We start from the raw sequence: 24,977 nt of genomic DNA on the forward strand, positions 1-24,977 counted from the left end.
GTTGTGAGGCCGGCAGGGGCTAAATAAAAAGCTTTACTACTTTCTTTTAAATGGAAAAACTGGTGCTCAAACTGGTCTCTAAATAGGAATCGACCCCCTGGGGGCCTCCAGCCTCTATATTCATAATAAAAACAAATCAAATTAAACATTAGTACATGATATAAGAACGCTCAAGGAAATGTTAGTACAGGTATGGGACCTGTTGTCCAGAATGCTCAGGACCTGCGTGTTTTAATGGATAATGGGTCTTTATGTTAAAGGAGAATTCAACCCCCCACAGTGATATGTCCCCACTGGCCCCCCTCCCTACCTCCCCCTGTTACCCCAGAATTTTGTCCCCTGTAGGATTAGTGACTGCACATGCAGTGTCAGCGCAGGGGAGCTCACGGACGCCATCTTCTTCTTTTCGGTAATCTTCATAAATTAAACACCGTATTGGCACATGTGCAGTTGGAGCAATCTTCTGGTTCTGGACAACTGCCGAAACGCTGGAAGAAGACCCGAAGCCCGTGAGCTCTGCTCACTCTGCATGTGCGCTCAGTAATCCTACAGGGGACACAATTCTGGGGTAAAACTTAGCAGGGGGAGGCAGGGAGGGGGCTCAGCAGAGGGGAGGAGGCAGTGGGGACTCAACACTGTGGTGGGTTTAGTTCTCCCTTAAGGTGGCCATACACTATAAGATCTGCTCATTTGGTGAGGTCGCCAAACGAGTAGTGACGGGCGAATTTATTCTTCAGGTGTGAATTTACGGCGATTTTGGCTGTTTCGCCACCGGTAAATAAATTCACAAATTTGCTGCAAATTTTGCAGCGGTTTCTATGCCAGCGCCAATTCGTGAAATTCTTGGCAAAGCAAACGGGACAAATTTGCCCATCACTACAAAGGAGTAGATTTTCCCCCGATATTCCTCCAACGGCAGGGAGATATTGGGTTAAACCTCCCCGAACTATATCTTGGCCAGATATCGATCAGGAAGTCCCATTGAAAGCCCCCATACTCGGTCTAAAGGACCAATATCGGCATCTTTAAAGATTTGATTCAGCTTCAATAACGATTAATAATATCTTTCTTTGGATCAAACACAAGGGACTGTTTTATTATTACAGAGAAAAAGGGAAATCATTTTTAAATATTTGGATTATTTGAATTCTCTTGCATCTGGGATTAGGTTTTTTGATCTTCTGCTTTCGAGAATGAGGGGGCGCAGTGGCACCGTTTTATGGAAAAAGTCACTAGGCACCCTAGTCTTTGGTTGATAACTGCACCATACTTGGAAAGGTTAAATCAGGCTTGATGATGATTCAGCCTTAGTGATGGATGCGTCAGCTCATTTCACAATTCAGATGTCATGTTAGAAGGTAGGTTGGTGCTGACACAGCAGAAATTTTATTTGGAAATGTAATATAGGTGAAAGCGTTCCTACCTCCACATTGTGTAGCAGCCTCTCCTCCTACTCTAAATTGCACTCCTACTCTATCTGTCTGGGTGTTTGGCTTGAAAGGTGTGAAAGGTGTGAAGTGTCAGCTCTACAGCCTACCCCTGATATTCCCCAACAATTCAGAATAGGCACAAGAGGTCTAGAATATTCATCACTTGGGATGGGTGCAAAAGATATATGCTTCTTGCACCCAATTTGTGATTAAATATTCAAATGCCTCACTGAAGTGCAGAATTGTAGGCTATGGTATGGATGCACAACTGTTTGGATGCACCCTACTGACTATTAACTATTGTTGCTTGGAAAACATTGGCAGTCTCAGGATTTTGGCTACTCCCTGTGGAAGCTCCAGTCGCCTTTGCGTCTCAGTATAAGATCCAAGTCCAGATATCCGCTCATGGAAAACATCTGGCACATCATGGTATGCTTAGCACCCTCAGCACAACAATGTACAGCACGCCATGCTTGTGACCAAGAGAGCAGCAACTCCCAGGCATGCTGGGAAATATTCAGCTCCCCTTTCAGAATAATCAAGCACTCTGCTGTCCATTCATAAATAAACTCCCCTGTTTTTAAACTGGTCATGTTTTTTGTGTGGCTTTCCAGCTGTTACCAAACTGCTTCTCCGAGGAGCTTACAAGATCCATGACAAAGAATTCCACTGTAAGGCATTTTTGGTAGTGATTATACTGTACACACTATTATATCAGGGCTGTGTTTTGGGTGATATTTTGAGGCCCTGGAGAGCAGTAGGTGTAGATAGGAAGAGTGAGGGATAAGAGGACGGAGAATGATAGTTAAATAATTACATAGTTAAGTGGGGTTGAAAAAAGACCAAATACCATCACCATTTGGCCCCACCCTCCCAAGAGCACGCCTACCCCACTGATGGCAAGGGCCAGGGCCCCCCCTGTACAAGTTAAAAAACATTAGTGGCCAGGGCCCCTACACATTAAAAAAAACATTTGTGGCCAGACCCCGCCCCAAACAACTTAAAAAAACATTGGTGGCCAGGCCCCTCCAGTTAAAAAAATTATTGGTGGCCAGAGGGTTTAAAAAAAAAAAAGTGGTGGTGTTCAGTGGAACTTACCTTTGAATTCCTGCAGATGGCCTTCTTCATTCTTTTCTGTCGCGGCTACTTCGTTCTTCTTCTAAACTGTCTTCTTCGTTCTTTCCTATGACAGCTTCTTTGTTCTTCTCCGGGTAGGTCTTCTTCGTTCTTTTCCATTGCTGCTTCTATGTTCTTCTCCAGAGCGGTCTTCTTCATTCTTTTCCATCACGGCTTCTTTGTTTTTCTCCAGATCGGTCTTCTTTGTTATTTTCCGTCACGGCTTCTTTGTTCTTTTCCGGATCAGTCTTCTTCATTGTTTTCCATTGTGGCTTCTTTGTTCTTCTCCACATTAGTCCTCCTCGTTCTTTTCCTTCACGGCTTCTTTGTTCTTCTCCGGATCGTTTTTTTTTGTTCTTTTCCATTGCGGCTTCTTTGCTCTTCTCCGGATCTGTCTTCTTCATTCTTTTCCATCGCGGCTTCTTTGTTCTTCTCCGGATCGGTAGTCTTTTTTCTTTTCTGTCACAGCTTCTTTGTTCTTCTCCTGATCGGTATTCTTTGTTCTTTTCCAGAGAAGTCTTCTTTGTTCTTTTCCATTGCTTCTCCTGCAGCAAAGGCCCCCTTAGAACCTGAAATCCCCCGGGCCCGGGACAACAGTCACCCCTGTGCCCCCATGATGGCGGCCCTGATACACTCACATATAATGCACATACCAATATCTATAATATAGTGAATAAAGTACCCCCTCTTGTAAAATATAAGGATATTATAAGTTACGAGGAGTTTCATGACCATATATAAAACACGGCTGAAGGCGAGTGTTTTTATACAGGTCATGGAACGCCGAGGTAACTTCTAATATCCTCATATTTTACAACTGGGGGTACTTAACTTTATATAATACACAATTTCAGTGAGTCATATGACAGAATGACATCACTGCTCATCGTTTATAACTGATGACATCACTACTCACCGTTTATAAGGATATAATTTACAGGATATTCATGTCTTTTGTGTATAATAATTGTATAAACCAATAGGGCAAGATGGCATCAATTCATATGAGGGAGGCTCCCTGGTAAAACCCTGGATGCCCAAGTGATCTCTTTGCCCCCAAAGCAACATCAGCTTCTGCAGAGAAAAAGTTCTGGAACATTGCATCCCATTTATTCTAGTGATAATGTCTGAAGAAACCCAATGGACAGAGGGTCTGACTTTCAGGAATATCTTTAGGAATGTGGAGCATCATAAATAAAAACAGATGAAAAACATACCTCCCAACATTTTGGAAATAGAAAGATGGACAAAACGATTTACAACTTTTTTGTCCCTCTTTTTATTTCCAAAATGTTGGAAGGTATGAAGTAGGGTTGCTACCGCCATCCTCAGCCACTTCAGATTCAATATGTGGATTCTAGACAGAGTTGGCTGAACTGGGAAATGCAGTGGAATCCAGCACCAGATTCTGATGTAGGGGGAACCTTTCAGTGAAGGCAACTATGTGCTTTGTTGGGGTAAGGGGGGCTCTGCAGGGGGTGGGATGAGTTGGTACCAGCAGTATCTGTTAATTTACATATCTAGGATGTGCCTATATACTAAAAATCTGGCATGAAGCACACCCACGCCTACCATATAAATACATACAGATGCTAAATTTAGGTATTCAAATACATTTAATTGCATATCAACATGGAGGTGGCAAAATAATATTTACACACAATCAACCAATTATAGATCCGTCTTTACAACCAACTGTGCAGCTCTGCAATTAGCTGCATATTAATTAGGGAACATTCTGCTGGAGTGACAGCAAGGTACCCCAAGGGGCCATATTATGGAATAATTCCTCAAAAGAAACAAAAGGGTTTATCCTGCACATCGTGTACAAGAGACAATCAGATTACGGTATTACAAGATGCCCCTGTCACTGTGATGGAACTGCCCCCTGGGTCTTTAGATGATCAGCAAATTAGCACAGTGACAACTCCAGTGGGTCCTGGGAATTGTTCTAAATGAATTTGGGTTTTTACAGTTTAACCCATTGTTCCACAACATGAAAACATTTACATTTACATAACTAGCCCTGCATGGTCACTGCTAAAATTCTCATCATCAGCCTGCTAGGTTGGATCTTTGGCCTTCAGAATTGATCCGGGGTCTCCAGGGTGAGGGAGTAGAATTGGTTCAAGGGATACTGTCATGGGATTTTTTTTTTTCAAAATGCATCAGTTAATAGTGCTGCTCCAGCAGAATTCTGCACTGAAATCCATTTCTCAAAAGAGCAAACAGATTTTTTATATTTATTTTTGAAATGAGACATGGGGCTAGATATATTGTCAGTTTCCCAGCTGTCCCCAGTCATGTGACTTGTGCTCTGATAAACTTCAGTCACTCTTTACTGCTGTACTGCAAGTTGGAGTGATATCACCACCTCCCTTTCCCCCCCCCCAGCAGCCCAACAGCAAAACAATGGGAAGGTAACCAGATAACAGCTCCCTAAATGTGGCCATACACGGGCATACTTTTATCTGTCTGCGATGAACGATCGTATCGTTAAACGATCGTCTGACGATTATTTTACCATACGATCTGCCATCCACGGAGAACGATCATATGAACAGATATAACCGTTGTTGAACAAACGAGGAGTGGTGCCATCATTGTGTCACTGTCTGTAGTATATAGTCAGTTTCTCCTTCCCTGCTCCATGCAGATATTAGGATTTATGTCTTGCTATGGCATAATAATCTTCTTTCACATATGAGGTGATAGGGGGATATTCCTGCAGTCAGCACCAATTTATTTCTTTACATAGTTCATATGGTTACAAATGAAGCTTTCAGCAAAGAACGTTCGGTTCCTTCCTTATATATTCGTTGTTCCGTATATGTTCGTTGGCTGGTGCTACAATCCTGACATGCGCAAAGACGGATTTTATCCCTGAACGACTAAAATTTTGAAACTTATCCGATCGATTTTGCGAACGATAATGTTGAGACAAACGTTCGTCCATCCATCGTTCGTACACCATCAACTATCTGATAGGTTATCGATATTATCGGAATGTTCTGAAATCGGTCGTTATGGAAATAAAAAATCTGCCGTGTATGGCCACCTTAACACAAGATAACAGCTGCCTGGTAGATCTAAGAACAGCATAGTAAAATCCAGGTCCCACTGTGACACATTCAGTTACATTGAGTAGGACAAACAACAGCCTGCCAGAAAGCAGTTCCATCCTAAAGTGCTGGCTCTTTCTGAAAGCACATGACCAGGCAAAATGACCTGAGATGCACCTAGATTACAATGTAATTTCTCCTACCGCACACCTGTAGTTCACCAAACCTGCAACTGGTGGTGCGTTTCTTCCGTTGACCCGGCCGTGTCCCTTTGCAACGCATGTGTATAGAAAACGGATCCGCACACACACACACTGGTTAATGCAGTCGGGGAGTATCCCCTTTTATTCAGCCACCAAACATTCAACGTTTCGGGGGGGCAACACCCACCCTTCATCAGGATACAATTATTTGTGCAGTAACCCATTTAAACCCAACGTCCCACGCCTTCTTTTCCCATCATGCAACCTTCCACAATATTTAACCCTTATGTGGAGTACAAGAAATTTAACCCTTATGTGAAATACAGAGAAACAAATTTTGAAAAAACAGGTTACATCTTCAATCTCAAAGTGTCCAAGTGCAATAATTATTATATATAAATATTGTATCTAAAAGCTTTTAAAAATTCACATCCATTAACACCAGGTCCCACTGTGATGGGAAAAGAAGGCGTGGGAAGTTTAAATGGGTTACTGCACTAAGAATTGCGCTGCAAGTTGGATAGATGGTAGATATAAGAAACAGAGTTGAATCTGAGCTGGAGGTAAACCGGGAAAAAACCCAGTGGGCCCGGCCCTCATGGGCCCCCACCAGGTCCGGACTGAGAATTCAAATAGGCCCTGGCATATCAGATACACAGAGGCCCAATCAGCCCACACAGAGGCCCAAACAGCCCCCACCAGCCCACTAAAATACTGACTTTCTATGGTACCTTATAGCAGCCCATCTGGCATTTGCCAGAACCCACAGATTGCCGGTCCGGGCCTGGCCCCCCGTCAGCCCAGATCCCCCCCCGATCTGTTTGGAACCTCCAATGTCCAGTTTGACCCTGATAAGAACAGCACTCAATAGTAAAAATCCAGGTCCCACTGTGACTCCTTCAGTTACATTGAGTAGGAGAAACAATAGCTTATCTGAAAGCAGTTCCATAATGCAGCACTGGCTCTTTCTGAAAGCACATGACAAGGCAAAATTATCTGAGATGCACCTACACACCAATATTACAACTAAAAAAAAATTACACTTGGTTCAGGAATGAAATTTTCTATTGTAGAGTGAATTATTTGCAATGTAAACAGTGTAATTTAGAAACAAACACTACATAAAAGTCATGATAGAATCCCTTAAGTACAAAAACACAACATCGTAATCTGTAGTGTATCCTATTGATCTTAAAAAACACAAAAAAGTGACAGCAACTAATCTCAAGTGTCATCTTTTGAGCCTCCCAGACAGGAATGTGACTATCCTGAGTCACCGGATAAGACCTGTCTCTACAACAAAGTGGCACCTACTGTGGCTGCAAGGTAGAGACTACGACGGCTGGAGGCCTGGGGGTAAAGTGACAGGGGCAAAGCAAAGGTCATTTACAAGGCACACAGACATGACAAAATAGTAGCCAACGGCCCATTGGATAGGGGACAACTGATACCAGACAAAGAAGAATCACTAGAATGCTCTGTGACCTGAAGGAACCAGCTACACTGGAAGTCAATATACACTTGTATGGTGAGTTCGGCAAGAGAGTAGTCCAGGTGTTTGACCCCTAACCCAGAGATCAGAACACAATCGGAGCCTCGGCAAACCTGTCAGAAGAGGGACCAATGCAGGTCACAAAAGAAGCAAGCAGTGACGTAGCTTCATGCTACTGGACCCCACGGCAAATTAATTTTAGGGCCCCCCAACATATCCAGAGTTTGTCCTGTTTTACCAATATATATATATATATTGAAATTGCTCATTAATTAGGACTTCATGGGGCCCCTATATCTCCTGCCCCCCTGCTTCCTCTGTAGTTACAACCCCTGGAAGCAAGGGAGCAACTGTAACCCTCATGCTGCTCTCCATATTCCAGATGCCTCAATTTATAGTTTATTGCATTTGTTTGTCTTGGCCGTGAGGCTGCCTGTACTGGAAATGAGCACCAAACATTGATATCGTCACTCCTTGGGGTGTACATTAAAATAACCTGATGTACAAGTGTTTGTACAAAATATGTGTATATTCCATATCTGGGAACCTAGACAGGCACATCATGCCATGCAGAAAGCATTTGCTTCCAGTTGCTCCTCGTTGCACAGATACTTCCCCTACTCTTAGGGGGGAGAGGATTTACTTAAACTCAAAATTTTTATTTTTAAGAAACCACAAATAAACCCATTTCCACAAATGTCCGCCATTAATCAAAAGATCTGAAATGAAAAATCACAAACGGCAAAAAGTCGCCAAAAGTCGCAACAACTGCGAAAACTTCGACTTGTCGCGCGATGACCACGACTTTTTCATATTGATGCACAAAAGCCAGCGTTACCCGAAAACCTCAAAAATCACATGAAGCAAAGAAAGATCTTCCAGTTGTAAAAGGCCCATCTGCCATTGACTTCTACATCTACAGGGTTTAGCTGGGGTATTTTCAGATTCTGAATTGTCTTTAGGGATGCACCGAATCCAGGTTCAGGATTTGGCCAGGATTCGGCCTTTTTCAGCGGGATTCGGCCAAATCCTTCTGCCCAGCCAAACCAAATCGGAATCCTAATTTTCATATGCAAATTAGGGGCGTGGAGGGAAATCGTGTGACTTTTTGTAACAAAACAAGTAAGTGAAAAATGTTTCCCCCTTCCCACCCGTAATTTGCATATGCAAATTAGAATTTGGTTCGGTATTGGCTGAATCTTTTGCGAAGGATTCGGGGGTTCAGCCGAATCCAAAATAGTGGATTCGGTGCATCCCCAATTGTCATGTCAAATCACAACAAAAAGCCTGACCCAAAAAAGTTTAGTAAATCAGCCCCTTAGTAGTGACTAAGGGGCAACCTACCATGGTCTAAGGAAACCTGCACTTTATACCTGCCCTTGTCCAGGTCTCATGTCAGGGGGTTCATCAATTTTTCTCCCTATACAAGGGATCCCCAAACGTTATTTACCTGTGAGTTACAGTCAAATGTTAAAAGAGTTGGGGAGCAACACAAGCATGAAAAAAGTTCCTGGGGTGTCAGTTAAGGGCTGTCATTGGATCTTTGGTAGCCTCTATTTGAACTGGCAGCCTACAGGAGACTCTATTTGGCAGTACATATGTTTTTTATACAACCAAAACTTGCCTCCAAGCCAGGAATTGAAAAATAAGCACCTGCTTTGAGGCCACTGGGAGCAACATCCAATGGGTTGATGAGCAACATGTTTCTCATGAGCTCAGGACCGCCATCAGAAATCACAGGGCCCCATACGACAAAACTTCCTGGGGCCCCTGGGCTGCGCCCACTGCAAGCTCCACCTACAGGTCTGCCCTCCCCACCCCACAGGTCCACCCCCCACCACACAGTAAAAAAACAAAAAAAAATATTGGTGGCTAGGGTTCCCACATGTTAATAAAAAATAAAAAGATATTGGTGGTCAGGGCCCCCCATAAAAAAACATTTGTGGCCAGGGCCCCCCCATTAAAAAATATTGGTGGCTAGGACCCCACATGAGAAAAAATATTGTTGGCCAAAATTGGTGGCCAGGCCCCCCCCACACATTATAAGAAAATTGGTGGCCAGGGCCCCTTAAACGTCCATGCCTTCCTGAAGTCAGCAGCTCTCAGAAAATGGGGGGCCCGGCTAATCAAGTAAGTGGGGCGTGGCTGGGCCCCCCTTACCCTCGGGCCCCCTACAACTCTCCCCCCTGTCCCCCCCTGATGGCTGCAATGCATGAGCCACTGGTTGGTACTCACTGCCCTACACAATGGGAACAAATGCAAAAATATATTAAATGTCTGTATTTCTGGTTCCATGTGCCATATTGTTTCCTGGCACAATGAGCAATAGTACTCAAGCTAAACAAGTGCAGGGCAAGGTTAACAATATACTGTAGATTAGAAGAGACCCTATAGTAGTAATGCAGTAGCCAAAATAATGATAAAAGTAAAAAAAATCTTTATTAGGACATGTACAGCCTAACAAGGTTTATCTTGTCTTACTCATTCCCCAGACTCAAGTGCAAGAAGTGATGGGGAGTAAAGTTGCACCATCTTAGGCTCCAGGTGCTTAGCTGTTGTCTTCATGGCAATGGATGGAGTGGGGCTGGTGATCTTCACCTTGTGCCGAACTCAGAACCAAACTAAGAAGAGCTGAAATATTGAAAGGAGTTATTGTTAGTGTTAAAAGAAAATTCCAGGTGTAACCCCCCCTCCCCCAGACTGTGGGCTTTTGTGTGTTCGTAGGGATTTGTCGTTACCACCTGACATTTCTCTCAATAAGAAAATCCTATTTTACATGAGCTCCGCAGACAAGGAAACACCTCTGGCGTTTGTACAAGAAAAAGCTTTTCTTCCTCCAACACTTCCTGAAGCCAAAACACCTACACATCTGGGATACATTAACATTACTCCATAGCCACCGACATTCACAAATAATGACCTGGGATATTAAGAGTTACTCTTAAAGGAGCCCTGTGTCCTCCCGACAATGGGCTGTATTTTTAGGGGACCTTATTCTGACATTTCAATGTGTTCACAGTTCCATGGGGCACAGTAAATGCAGTTGGTTAATTGAGTTGGTTTCATACAAACAGCAGGGAACTGGGGGGGTCGGTGGTACCTCTGCAGGGGTCACATAAGAAAACCAAGGTTTCCACTGGTTTCTCTCCACTTTATCTGGTTTCTCTGGGTTTCTGCAGCCAGGCAGGGGGTGTGGGCAGCATTTATTTGTTCACTTTCTGGTTGAAGCGGTGCAAATACACAGAAACTTGCTGCACAACAGCACAGACAGCCTATTGTACTTACTGAAAAGGAGATCTTTCCTACAATGGAGTTTACAGAAGGTTTGTTTTGATAGGCAGCAGGCGAGAGGGAAGAGTGACAGGGGAACATAAGTGCATGGGGGGGGAGGCACAATGGAGCAGAGAGGGAGGAGGAGTGTGCAAAGGAGAGGGCTGGATATGCAAAGTGCAGGCACAAGAGCTAGAGAAGTGAATTATTCACTTCACAAGCTGCTGGGTGTACATATTCCTCTGAGCAAACTTACCAGCTGTTGGGCACTTGGCTCTCACAAATGCTATCTCAGAAACAGACTTCTTTTCTTTAGCCAACTTCTTGGCACAAGAGCTGACTCATTCACGCACCCACTTACCACCTGAGCACGGTCACCATCTCAGCCCCTGGCACAGGTTCCAGCTCACCCTGTAAATAAGTTTCCCATTCATTCCCAAACTCAGCCTGGCATCTGTACCCGCTGTGACTGTGGAACTATAAGGAGAAACGTGTGGGAAGCGCTGACTTTGGAACGGACTGAGAACACGGGAGACTTTGGTCCTGGAGAGCAGCGGGTCAGAGATCAGTCTGCTAAATACAGGTAATAACTATATATCTATATACATCTGTTCTCTCTCTGATTATTTCTCTAGTTAGGAATTTCCTATAAGGGTGTGATTTGGCTTTATATACAGGCAACTGTTAACCCTCTCCTATAGCTCTCATACAGATGAGTTAGTATAGGGGGAATAGGATTTATTCTAAACAGATCTCTCTGTTCAATGTTTCCCCCCAGTTGTATTTGGCAACACTCACTGTTTTTTCTTGTTGTTCTAGGTAGACAGATATAGGGCTGGATGTTTGGGATTGTAAACCCTTGTTAAATACAACTCCCAGAATCCTCAGTCTCTGGCCACTGTTGGGCATTCTGGGTGACTTTGGAGACATCTACATTAAATAATATGCACTATGTTGTACAGAATGGCAGTCAGCCAACATCTTGATGTTACGGATCTATTCTATAGCTCACAAATAAGCAACATAACGTTTCAGTCGCTGCAATACTGTCTGGCCAATGTTTGGCATATTTGTTGGCCATCACTTTACTCTGCTTGAAGCACGGACATAGTAACACAGTAAGTTAGGTTGAAAAAAGACACACGTCTATCAAGTTCAACCTTTTAACTTTTTTAACCTGCCTAACTGCCCCAAGTTCAAGTGCTTGGAAGTGACATTTTTATCTGTAGGTGGACAACTGTAATATATATATATATGCCCCCCTGTTACTTTGTATGTTATACCATATCCTGTATGTTATAAGGATACAATGCAAGAAAGCCACATCTACTCTGGAAATGGTATCTATATAATATTCCATTCAATATTATAGGTGCTCAGTGATGTCATCAGCTCTAAATAGGTGTTAAAAGTGTCATTGACTATATAAGGTGCTTAGTGATGTCATCAACTAAGTTCTATAAAATATGCAAAAGCAATCCGATGTATGGCCTTGTGTAAGATCAGGTTGGCTTTGGCTGAAGATCCACTGGTCTGCATTTCTTGTTATTCACATGATATTCACTAGCGTTCACTAGTTGGCAGGTTGCAATATCTTTCCTGTTTTTCTACTTCGTTGTTTCAACAATCGCTCCACAAAGAGTGACAGAAAAATACCATAGTCTGAACAATTTGGATCTTTGTCTTTGGAGATGTGTGACATAAATAATGTTTAGTTAGTTGATGTGACATCATCAGTGGTTTCGCTTCTGCGTTGTGCAACAAATAGATGATAAAGTGGTCGTTCAATTGTTAGATGTTAAATTAACTCATAATCTGAGACAATCTGCAATTGTTTTTGTATTATTTGTGGCTTTTGAGTTATTTCGCTTTTTACTCAGCAGCTCTCCAGTTTGTAATTTCAGAAATATAATTGCTATCTTAGCAACCCTGCGTTGTTTTGAATAAGAGACTGAAATATCAATAGGCCTAAATAAAAAGATGAGTAATAAAAGGCAGCAAAAACAATATATTTGCAGGCTTTCGGAGCATTTGTTTCTTCGATGGGCTCAATGACCCTCCATTTGAAAGCTGAAAAGAGTCAGAAGAAGAAGGCAAATAATTAAAAAACAATTTGAAGTAAAAGTAAAAGTTTACTTAAAGGTTAACCACCCCATTAAAGTGATACTGATACTAAAAAATTATTCTTCAAAATATTAATGAATTATAAGAAAAAAACCCTCCTAGATCTACTGGTATAATCATTAGCTGTTTAAACTACAGATGCTAGTCCTGAACTGGATTAATGATCAGCAGCTCATTAACTCCAAGGTCCTGTAGCAGAGACAGTCAGCCAATGGTGCTCCATCTGTTGTTAATCGACATCTCCAATCAGATACCCTCCTAGATCTACTGCTACAATCATTAGCTGCTTCAGCTACAACTGGAAATCCCACTTGTGGATTTATTGATCAGCACCTCCTCTAGTATAGGAGTGTCCGACTTTTGTTGTTTTGGGCAGTTATTTTCATTTTTAAATGCATTAAAAAAAGTCAACATATATTTGATGCTACTGGTTACATTCTTGGAGCAAACTTTGGGGCCAACATGCCCAGTTTTAGTAAATAATTACAATATGAGCTAATGTTCTTTTATTACAGGTATGGGGGTTGTTTTCCAGAATGCTTGGACCTGGGGTTTTCAAGATAATGGATCTTTCCATAATTTGGATCTTCCTACCTTAAGTCTACTAGAAAATCATGTAAACATTAAGGGGCTGATTCATTAAGAGTCGAATATCGAGGGTTAATTAATTAACCCTCGATATTTGACTAGGAATTGAAATCCTTCGACTTCGAATATCGAAGTCGAAGGATTTAGCGCAAATTCTGCGATCGTACGATCGAAGGATTATTCCTTCGATCGAACGATAAAATCCTTCGAATCAAACGATTCGATGGATTTTAATCCAACGATCGAAGGAATAATCCTTCGATCAAAAAAACTTAGGAAAGCCTATGGGGAAGGTCCCCATAGGCTAACATTGACTTCGGTAGCTTTTAGCTGCCGAACTAGGGGGTCGAAGTTTTTTTTAAAGAGACAGTACTTCGATTATCGAATGGTCGAATAGTCGAACGATTTTTAGTTCGAATCCTTCGATTCAAAGTCGTAGTCGTAGGTCGAAGTAGCCCATTCGATGGTCGAAGTAGCCCAAAAATACTTAGAAATTCGAAGTTTTTTTACTTCGATTCCTTCACTTGAATTTAGTGAATCGGCCCCTTAATAAACCCAATAGGCTGGTTTTGCTTCCAATAAGGATTAATTATATCTTAGTTGGGATCAATGATCATTATTACAGATCCAAATGATTATTTGGATATAATGGAGTCTATGGGGGACAGCCATCCCATAATTTGAAGCTGTCTGGATAACGGGTTTCTGTATAATGGATCATACCTGTACCTTTTTCTTGTAACTAGTCCAGGTAATTCTGGGAGCCTATGACAAAAACAACATGATCTACCCAGCTACCCTTTATTTTCGGTGCATTAATTAAATAATCAATATCAGCTTCCTGTTGGATAAACAATAAATAAACCCAATAGGCTGGTTTTGCTTCCAATAAGGAGTAATTAAATCTTAGTTGGGATCAAGTACAAGATAATATTTTATTATTACACAGAAAAAGGAAATCATTTTTAAAAATTGGATTATTTGGATAAAATGGAGTCTATGGGAGATGGCCTTTCCTTAATTTGGAGCTTTCTGGATAATGAGTTTCCGGATAACAGATCCCATACCTGTAATTGTCTTAGGTTGTGGTCTCTAGCACTGCCCATGACCCTATTCAAAGAGGATTTGGGCCGATACCATTCCTCTGCTGGGAGACACAATGCTGGAGTAACTGGGTCAAAACCATTAGGTTTCTTTGCCCCGGGCTATGGAAAAGTTTTGTGCACTATTTGTGGTCAATTATTTGCAGGCTTCTAAGTGGACTTTGGTGAGGAGGTACAGGCAGGGATTGCGGCTTGTCACAGCACAGTCTGTTAATGAATTCATTAATTACAATTCATTAATTACAATATCAGCCATTTGGCTTGTTATTAAGCATAACCAGTGGGTAGAAGATGCAGGTCTAAGAGAGAAGATAAAGAACAGAAATGGGCTCGTAAACACAACGTTAAAGAGGTGGTTCACCTTTATGTTAACTTCTACTATGTTATAGAATGGCCAATTTTACGTAACTTTTCAAATGGTCTTCATTATTTTTCTGGCTCTTTCATTATTTTTCTGACTCTTTCGACCTTTCAAATAGGGGTCACTGACCCCATCTCAAAACAAATGCTCTGTAAGGCTACAAATGTATTGTTATTGCTACTTTGTATTACTCATCTTTCTATTCCGCTCCTCTCCTATAAAGGTCTTTTATTCAAATCAATGCATGGTTGCTAGGGGAATTTGGATCCTAGCAACCAGTTTGCTGAAACTGCAAACTAAAGAGCGGCTGAATAAAAAGCTAAATAACTAAAAAAACACAAATAATATGCAAATAATAAAATGAAAAAAATGCATATTGTTTTAGAATATCCCTCATCATATTAAAAGTTTCTTTAAAGGTGAACAACCCCTTTAAAGGAATTGATCAGTATAAAAATAAAAACTGGGTAAATAGATAGGCTGTGCAAAATAAAAAAATATATCTAATAAAGTTAATTAGGCAAAAATGTAATGTATAAAGGCTGGAGTGACTGGATGTGTAACATAATATCCAGAACACTACTTCCTGCTTTTCAGCTCTCTTGGTTTCCTCTGATTGGTTACCAGGCAGTAACCAATCAGTGACTTGATGTGGGCCACATGGGACATAACTGTTGCTTTTGAATCTGAGCTGAATGTTGAGGATCAATTGCAAACTCACTGAACAGTTATGTCCCATGTGGCCCCCCTTATAGTCACTGACTAACTCAGAGTTAGAGAGCTGAAAAGCAGGAAGTAGTGTTCTGGCTATTATGTTACACATCCAGTCACTCCAGCCTTTATACATTACATTTTTGGCTAACCAACTATATTAGATACATTTTTTTATTTTGCACAGCCTATTTATTTACCCAGTTTTTATTTTTACCCTGAACTGTTCATTTAACCAAAGACGCATAAAAGACGTGCCTAGATGAATTTGCTCAAGTGCAGTTGTCAATAACAACCAATCGCATTTTTGAACATCACATATCTGAGATTCTTCTTATTTAGGAATACATTGTGTATACAGCAAATTGATGTCCAGCCTCATGCACCTGCCATGCTTTTGTCACTCACCAGTAAATACCAGCTGGTCACAGCCTGTGGAATCCGGGTAACTCTATTGGGTGTGTATATTTGTGTGAAGCCAAGTTGTGTGTGTGCAAGGTGTGTGCACGTGCCTCATTCACTGCACCTGGAAACACAGCCGATATTTGTGATATTTTTTATTACAATAGCCCATATCTCATAAGCAGGGCACAACCAGTCAAAGTGCCAACTCCTTCATTTCGAACGAAGATCTGTTTAGGAAATGTAACTTCCTGAGATAAAAAAAATATGGCGGCTTTGCCTCCCCTAACCCTACGAGGAAAGGCAGGTAGTCAATAAGCTGCTCCGCACCAGGCTTCCAAAGGCAAAAGGAATTCATTGATAATCCTATAACACAGCCTGACACATTCTATGCTTCTCTTAGACATAGTCATAGGCAAATGCTAAATTGCAGGGATTACAAATTTAACGAGCTGGCAAACCAATCATAATTAATTGTTACCTTAGCCAAGCTTCTCTTTTCATGTTGGTAGGCTACAGAAAGAAGTACAGTATATATATATATATATATATATATATATATATATATATATAGATATATATATATATATATATATATATATAATATATATATATATATATATATATATATATATTTATAGGTATGGGAAGTAGTCTACTAGAAAAATTGACTGGTTTCGCTTCCAGTAAGGATTAATTAATTATATCTTAGTTGGGATAGTACAACAAGCTACTGTTTTATTATGATATTATTACAGAGAAAAAGGAAATCATTTTTAAAAATGTGAATTATTTAAGTCTATGGGATAATATATATATATATATATATATATATATATATATATATATATATATATATATATATATATATATATATATATATATATATATATATATATAAGATAATCAGGAAGCCGGCACAGCACGTCAAAAAGTCATCGCTGCCTGGGTGCAATATGCCCAAAAATTAAGTAGAGAAGTGAAGAAGCTCGCACTCACAGGACTTATCAAAATCAAAAATGGTGTTTATTTCAATATAAGTAACTCAATATAAGTTACTTATATTGAAATAAACACCATTTTTGATTTTGATAAGTCCTGTGAGTGCGAGCTTCTTCACTTCTCTATATATATATATATATATATATATATATATATATATATCCACAGTAATAACTCAGCACTCGCAGGACTTGCTTAAAAATTTTAAAAAAATCCTGTTTCTTGTGCAAAATCAACATTTCGGTCACATATTCAGACCTTTATCAAGATCTTCAGAAAAGGTCTTAATATGTGACCAGATATGATTTTGCTCAATAAAAAGGATTTTTCAATTTTTAAGCCAGTTCTGCGTCAGAGATGTGGATGTGCTTGTTGAACTACCACTTGGCACCCAGGCAGTTGTTGGATTTTTTTGTGTGTGCTCTCCATTACTATGGTATATATGGTGAATGATCCTTGAGAAAAGTCTCCAGGTGGGAATGAAACGTTGGATGAGATGCTGTATCAATAAAAGAGCATCATTTCACAAATTACAGAGAGTGCTGATCCTTCGTTTGTTTTATATATATATATATATATATATATATATATATACTTTTCATTGCAAAGACTCCCAAAATGTAGTTGCAATGAGCAATATTTGTTCAGGAAGTTAAGAAATTAGGAATACATGTTCTAGGGGGAAGGGAACTGCTGCTGACTGCACTGCTTTACATATAACCTTGCAATATCATGTGCACAGGTCAGACGGGTCCTTCTCCAGCCAGCACCAAATTGTACCAGGAATTTGTCCAGACAAATAAAGGGATTGTGTCATCAAATGTTAAAGAGACAAGCGGCTTCTGAGCTGCTGCCTAGATGCAACTCCCTGCATCCTTCAACAGTCATTGAGTTTGTCAGGGTGCAGGTACATCTCACAATATACAATGAATATATATTTAATGGGTTCTGTACCTTATAACATTTCAGCTATTAACTACAAATCCCAGCCACCTCCTAAGGCCAATAGCTCGACATTTATTTGCAGGGTGACTATGTACTGTGTAAAGCACATGGGTATAATTATATTAATTTAGGCTGATTTATAGCCTTTGAAACCTTAACCTGCTGGCCTTAAATTATTCTAAGAATGCTGTAGGGGGAGGAAATCAAAGCAACTTTAAAGATGTTTAAATTAAAGTAAGAATTCAACTTTAAATATACCTTTTTTTTACCTGGAAAATAAAAACACTATGACGTTGACTGATGTCAGTTTCATTAACAACTACATTCCACAATCATTGTGCAGCCAGACTCTATTCGTTTTTATTACTTATGTTTCAGTTCTTCCTCTTCGTTGTTGTTGAAACGCTGCTATGGTTGCTACCTAAAGGGACCCTAGCAACCACGCAGTGATGAAAACTGAAATAGCAAACCTCAGAGCTGTGGAAGGAAAAAGGTCCCATAATTAAAAAAAAAACATGATTTAAAAAAAAAAAAAAAAACTTAATTGTAAGGTTTAATGTAATGTCCCTTCCAATACAGTTTTGTGATTACAGGAAGAAGTGACTGCGGTGCGGCTGTTGCAGAACTGAAACTCTCTGAAAGTATATACATAGCTCCCAACATTTTGGAAATAGAAAGATTTGCTGCGTGGAGCTCACGCATTGTTGTGGCCACACCCCCTAATTACCATGTTCATTTTACAAAATGTGGCAGGTTATGAAAGTTTAAACTCTGTGGTTTTGATATGTTTTTACAGTTTTGCTAATGAAGGTGAATTGTCCTTTAAGCGGCAAGTCACAGTTTCCCCAAGAGACCTGATTATCTTAAATTGTTAGGGCAGAGACACAGGCTGCTATTTCGGGAGATTAGTCGCCCAGCAACAAATCGTTTCTTCTTTGGGCGACTAATCTCTCTGAAAAGCCTTCTCGCCGGCTAGAATCTAAATTGCTGGCGGGATGGCACTCAGATCGCTTCGGCTTTGCGAAGTCGCCCGAAGTTAACTCGTGAGGAAAGGTGAACAACCCCTTTAAGGGCAGGGACAGCCAGAGGCAGAAGCTGGTGGTGCAACTAAGAGAAGACCAGGCAAACAGGTAATGCAGATACATGTCATGCGAGCCTGTCATTTAACCTTTTAAAGGAACGGAAAACACAGGCTGACTGTTAGGAATGTTTTGTGTGAGTGTGATTATAACCCATGCACAAAATAACTGCAAAATAAAAGTGCTATAAATAATGTCTACCAAATGGAACCCAGCGGTATTTATTTAGCTTGACGGAAATGTCAAGCCAAAAAATAATGTTTTGCCTAATAAAAGACAACACAATTCTCAGCAACTTTGCAATATACATTCATGAAAAACGTCCTATAGTTTTTAAGTTATGTTTATATATGTATTTGCTATTGAAAGCAGTTTCTGTCCCCTTCTATTCTCTGCACTGGTGGTTCAGACTGTTGATACAATGTAAGACAAGGAGCTGATTAACAGACCTGTCTTTGCTGCCGGGGAACTTGCAACATTGTTTAAAAAGTAACAACCAGGAGTTCAGCAAATGCTGCTTTCACAAAAATGTTGATAACACTGACAATGATTGATACATGTATATTGGAAAGTTGCTTAGAATTATGTGTTCTTTTATTAGACAAATGTTTATTTTCGGGTTGACTTGCCCTTTTTGCCCCATGACTAAAGTCATTTAATGGCTGAAAATGTATATTTTTATTTGTTATTGGCTGTCCCAGACAGAGCACAAGTCACATGACTGGGGGCATCTGGGAAACTGACAATATGTCTAGCCCCATGTCAGATTTCAAAATTAAATATAAAAAAAAGTTAACTTTTCTTATAAAACAGATTTCAGTGCAGAAGTCGGCTGGAACAGATACACTTTGATAAAAACATGTTTTCCCATGACAGTATCCAATGTCTAAAGTTTACATGAAAGTGTTTTTCAGAGAATTGGAGGCTGGACAGATAGTAATCGGGTAACATGAGAAGGGGGTTTCACTAGAACAAAATCACAGAATTTAGCCCAGACAGAGTGAGATCTCATTTTGTTTTTCATGATGAGAAATCAAACTACAAGTTATATAAGCAAAAAGAAAGCAACGTTTATAGCCTATTAAAGTAAAGCAGTTACTGCTTTAAAATCAGAATCTGACAGTTGTACACAGGAAACAGAATAGGAAACGCTATCTATATATATATATATATACTTTCTTTTTGCAATCTTTAGCCTGACCACAACTTTGGTGCAACATCATACAATGTATTTGAGGACCAGTTTATATTAAAATGACGGTGATAATTATTATTAGGGTCATACAATCGAGTCCATGTAACCCTTGAGCAGAGTGGGGCCATTGTTATTATTAGTAGAATTATTAAGTATTATGTAGTGATGGGAGAATTTATTCAGCAGGCACGGTGAATTTTCTCGCACTTCGACGCCCGCGAATGGTTCAATGTGGAATAATTTGCTGCGAAAAAAACAATTTTTGGACGCCCATTGACTTTAATGTATTTGGACAAAAGAGTCGTGTGTATAAAAATTGTCCCTCGTGTCAAAATTGTTGCGTGTCAAAAATAATTTGGAGCTCATTGATTTCAATATGAATTCAATATGAATTTTTTGCCAATTCCGCCAAATTTTTCCGGAGTTCTGCAAATTTTCTGTCGAAGTGAGACGGGTATGTGATGTAATCTTTCTAATTGCCTTTCAGCCCATAAGACTTCAGCATCAGGGAACCCCTTGTGTCATGTACCTCCTCTTCTCTGGGTGACCCCATTGTTGGCCCCGTTGGCTTTAAAAAAGTGGTCAAAGGAGTTTCCGCCTGGCTATTTGGCCTATATTTTACCAACTCAACTGGTTGAGACTTGATGCAATGTAACAGAGATAAATAAGTTGGTATTTTTTATGCAGAAAACATGGGAACTATAGTGACCTTACACGCAAGGGTTTGCTAATACTGACCACTATGCCCATCTGTCTTGGCACAACCATCTGGCCACATATAGATAACTACAATTGTCTTCTACAATGTCCTTTTTAAAGAAGATCCTTCTATGTTTCTCTTAGATTTGTTCATTGGGGCATTGCATGGACCTTCATATTACACGATAACCAACCCACCGGACAGGAGCCTATTGGCTCATGTAGGTATATGATGGTCTAGTAAATCTTGTTAGCCCTAGGCCTACATGACGCCATGGTGTCCCATATATCATAGAGGTTCTCATTTGGAAAGTATACAGACAAGAGGGGCATCAAGAGGGTCATTTTGAAAAGGTAATTATCAAACCAATGTGCCAATATTATCTCTTGTCTGATCTCCCTTAGGATAAATACCTGCCAACATCACAATATTCCTTGCTTCTTGATGTCTTCCCAACCAAGTGCCCGTAGGCTGACATTTGTGCATGAATTAGTAATTAGCATGGAGTACAGAGGTGTGCACCCATGTGCAGGTATGTGTGGGAACAAACACGTCGGGACAGGCTTGAAATGGAATGATACCATTGTCTGACTTTTTGAATGGCTGCTAACGCCCAACCAATGAGAACAAACAACATTTCCTACTCTCACGTTGAGACAGAGATCATTTTATAGGTTTCCGGAAAATTTCTGAAGATCCTGGAAAAAAATGCGTTCTCTATTTAGTGACCTCTCAAGCACAACCTTGTAAAATAATATGGGACTTTTCTGTTTGTATTAAAGGGATGAATGGTTCAGTGCTGGTTATAAGAAGAATGTGAAGTGACCAGAATGTTTGTATTCATGCACCATTAAAGTCCTAAAATGGGTAACGGACTTTAGAAGTAGCCAATCAGGCAGCAAGCTTTGTAAATAACAAACAATGGGGCAATAAAAGTCTAAATAGCTTTAATTCCCTTGATATTCTGCCTTCTTCTAACCAGAAAAAATCTTTTCCCCCAGAAAAAATCAGAAAGCAGAGCTAGTTTTTTGAATATGGATTGGTTGTGAGGGTCAATGACCCCATCACCCAGAATGCCACTCTAACTAGTAACCAGTAGGACCAAAAAGTGACAAAAAACCCACAAACAGTGTAAATTGTAAATTATTGAATATGTCAAAGTACAGACCCCTTCTCAATGCCTCATATGGTCCCCAGTTCTTTGCAATCAAGTATAATGCTAGTAGATACCACAGACTAAACCCAAAGAAATATACATCATTGTCATCATGAAGTTCATACTATAAACATCCTTGTAAAATGAATGGCAAACAAACGCATGACTCAATGCTCCTGAGATTCTTCTTGGTTAAATTGTATACTTTTCTGCCTTCCTTTCCCTGTAATCATTCTTCTGAGCACTACCAGGGGGGGGTGTTGAGCTTCTTTTCTTCACCATTGGCCATTTTACTCTTAAATGCTAATTTATGATCATTCCAGTTTACCTTATCATTTCAAAGGACCAATCAGCATCCAGTTTACAGTTTGCACCGGTCTAATGCTGTAAATGAGGCCATACTCAGAACATAAAATTGTCTGCCGTGTATAGGGATTTGCTGATCTTGACCCATATCCATTTATGATGGATATCAGTCATCCTAAAAATCTGCTGATGCACCATGTCGGCCAATTGGCTTCCTGCATTTCTGATCATTCATGCTCTTTGAACAAATGATCAGAGCAATGGAAAGGCTGCCATACCCCTCTTATTCTCTCCAGCTGTTCAGAGAACGTACTAGACCCGTCCATGTATGCCCGCTTTTGGAATATTGCCAACAAATATCTGCATAGTATATTTGGATTACTAAATTAAGACAAATATGCTATGACATTACCCATTGGTTCCCATAATATGGGTTTCAACAGGGTGGGGGGCTGAGTCTGAGTTTGGGGGCTATAGATACTACCTGAACCTTTTGAAGTTCAATGAGAACAAGATATTGGGTAAGTATTTCTTTGATGTCTTTGTTATTCTTGAAACTGTGCCAGATTCAGCAATATTCCAACCTTGACAGTGTTGGACTGCGTTTTCTGAGTCTAGAACCTCAAAGGCCACCGCCATGCATCAACAGTGCCATGAGGAGCAGGCCAGGGTTAGCAGGGAAACAGATATAGTTACCAGCTTGCACACCCTGGCTCTCCAAATCGTATATTGCCCGGTGCCCGGCCGAGAGGGCTTCGGAAACCCACAAACTTCCAGAACGAATAATTCCACCAGCACACAGGTCTTAAGTTGCAAGCAGGGACAACCCTTGCTGTATTTTTATTTGCGTGATGCAACGTTTCGGGGTGATCCCCTTGTCAAGCAAAGGGGATCACCCCGAAACATTGCATCACGCAAATAAAAATACAGCAAGGGTTGTCCCTGCTTGCAACTAAAGACCTGTGTGCCGGTGGAATTATTCGTTTGGGGTTAGCAGGGCCCACCAGTTTTTTTTCCAATGTATGCCCAAGTCCAACTCTGAACTTTGTTATAATCTAAGGTTGACCCTAGCCAAATGTTGGGCCTTATAGGGTGCTTGAATAATTTAGCAACTGATTACTCAGTGACAAAGTTGCCACCAGGTAAGATACATCCATTGGAAATGTCCACTAAAAGCTACTTGCTGATTGATTGCTATGGGCTACTGGACTTGGTACAAACTTGACTGTCCACAGGAAAGCATTGTCGAGTTCCAACATTGAGCATCAAGTAACTGCTGTATATTCGTTGCCCTTTACATCTACATGAAGCTATAAAGGAACTTATGTGTTAATAAGAGTCCAACCCTTTCCTATCTTGCAGCTGTTGAGTCCCTATAAACAAAAAGAGGAGCCCAAGGGAGATTTTGGATATGAATTATTAATGGAACAGCTCGATCCTCCATTGTTGCTCATGTCACAATGTCTTCTTTTGATTGGGATGAAACCAAAACGTTTATCTTTGAAGGTTCAAAGGAAAAGAGCCACAAATCAAATTTAGAAATCAACTGTCCTCTTTAGAGTTGGTAGTTCTTGTTAGAGCAACTATTGACGCCATAATACTATGGCAGGTTTGTACCAGTTGATAGAGATTACAAATATAGGCATATCTACAAATTGTAAATTAGGATCTAGTGTTCTCCCTCACGGGGCTACTTTCGAAATCCGAAGCAATCCCGCTGGGGATTCGTATTCTTGCCAGCGGGAAGGCAGTAAGGCAACTCTAAACGGTACAAAGATAAACCAACAAGAAAACAAAAGTGACAATGTTTCTTAATTAAGGAACATTCCTAGCTTAAAAAACAAGTTAAAACGTTTGACTGATCAGGTGTCTAAGAATAAAACTGAGGATTAAGCAGGTAAATATCCGTATATTCTAGAACTGTAGGATCAGCATACAAAATACTCTTACTGGTTCAGCCTGACAAGCAATGGAAGGTGTGCCGTGCAAGGTGCAATTGCAAGGATGAGGTTGAGATGAATATTACAATGGGGCTGGTGTGAGAAAACAAAGGAAAGTGCTTAATGTCGTTTTTATGGCTATTATTAGGCAACTGTTTGCTCTTGCACTGATATATTTTGTATGACAACACACATTGCTCAAAGTTAAATGCTGGAACGTGAGTTTATGTTGTATGGCACTTGTACATTTGGTAAATACACAGATCGAAATATTTCCAGACTGAGGCAGATCTTTAGGCGACACGAACCATGAAACTCAGTTATGTGTTTTATAGGTGGATTAATGTTTTCTTTAAATTGGTGGCACAAAGGCCAGAGTAGTGGGAAGAGACATGTGTAATCATATTGGCATTCCAAAACATAGAGATAAAGAGCCTTGCCTTAAGGCCCCCATACACGGGCTGATAAAATCTGCCAACAGACCGAGTCAGCAGCTTATTGGCCTGTGTGTGGGACCATCTGATGGGCTTCCCCGATCGATATCTGGCCGAAAGACATCGCTAAACAAGCGGATCTCTACGTCTATGGCCACCTTAACACTTGGTCAGGGTTACTGAGCTACACTCATCTGCATTAGATTCAGACACCATGAAAGTCAAAATTGCAAAGAATTCAGGGAGCCTCTCTAGGTGGCAGGTCTAGTTCTGCTGAACTGACCACAATGCAGATCTCTTTAGGAGAGGACCTCCTGATGGGATATTCCTAATATTTATATCCTAATATTTAGATTTA

The 24,977-nt window shown here is 40.5% G+C and overlaps 1 protein-coding gene and 1 long non-coding RNA gene across 8 annotated transcripts in view; one reads left to right on the forward strand and one right to left on the reverse strand.

The window, feature by feature from the left end:
- Window positions 1–9,723: 9,723 nt before the first annotated feature.
- LOC121396581 lies at window positions 9,724–10,731 on the reverse strand. 2 transcript variants are annotated; one of them, XR_005963088.1, is made up of 2 exons: window positions 10,589–10,731; window positions 9,724–9,934 (listed from the first exon to the last, which is right to left on the reverse strand). It is a non-coding gene; the product is annotated as an uncharacterized LOC121396581 (long non-coding RNA). The 2 variants fall into 2 exon arrangements; XR_005963089.1 differs by lacking the exon at window positions 10,589–10,731 and adding an exon at window positions 10,404–10,582.
- A 56-nt stretch (window positions 10,732–10,787) lies between these two features.
- Window positions 10,788–24,977, forward strand: part of phldb3.S (pleckstrin homology-like domain, family B, member 3 S homeolog) — a 38,401-nt gene continuing 24,211 nt past the window's right edge. For 2 of the 6 annotated variants that reach the window (XM_018241709.2, XM_018241711.2), the window contains exon 1: window positions 10,788–11,156. The gene's annotated coding sequence lies outside the window, so the exon portion shown is untranslated. Of the gene's footprint in view, window positions 11,157–11,392; window positions 11,692–20,926; window positions 21,137–21,187; window positions 21,316–24,977 lie in introns of all 6 variants that reach the window. The other 4 variants (XM_041571671.1, XM_041571673.1, XM_041571672.1 and 1 more) reach the window with 4 other exon arrangements.

The sequence above is a fragment of the Xenopus laevis genome, chromosome 7S (assembly GCF_017654675.1).
Source record: "Xenopus laevis strain J_2021 chromosome 7S, Xenopus_laevis_v10.1, whole genome shotgun sequence".
Lineage (NCBI taxonomy): Eukaryota > Metazoa > Chordata > Amphibia > Anura > Pipidae > Xenopus > Xenopus laevis.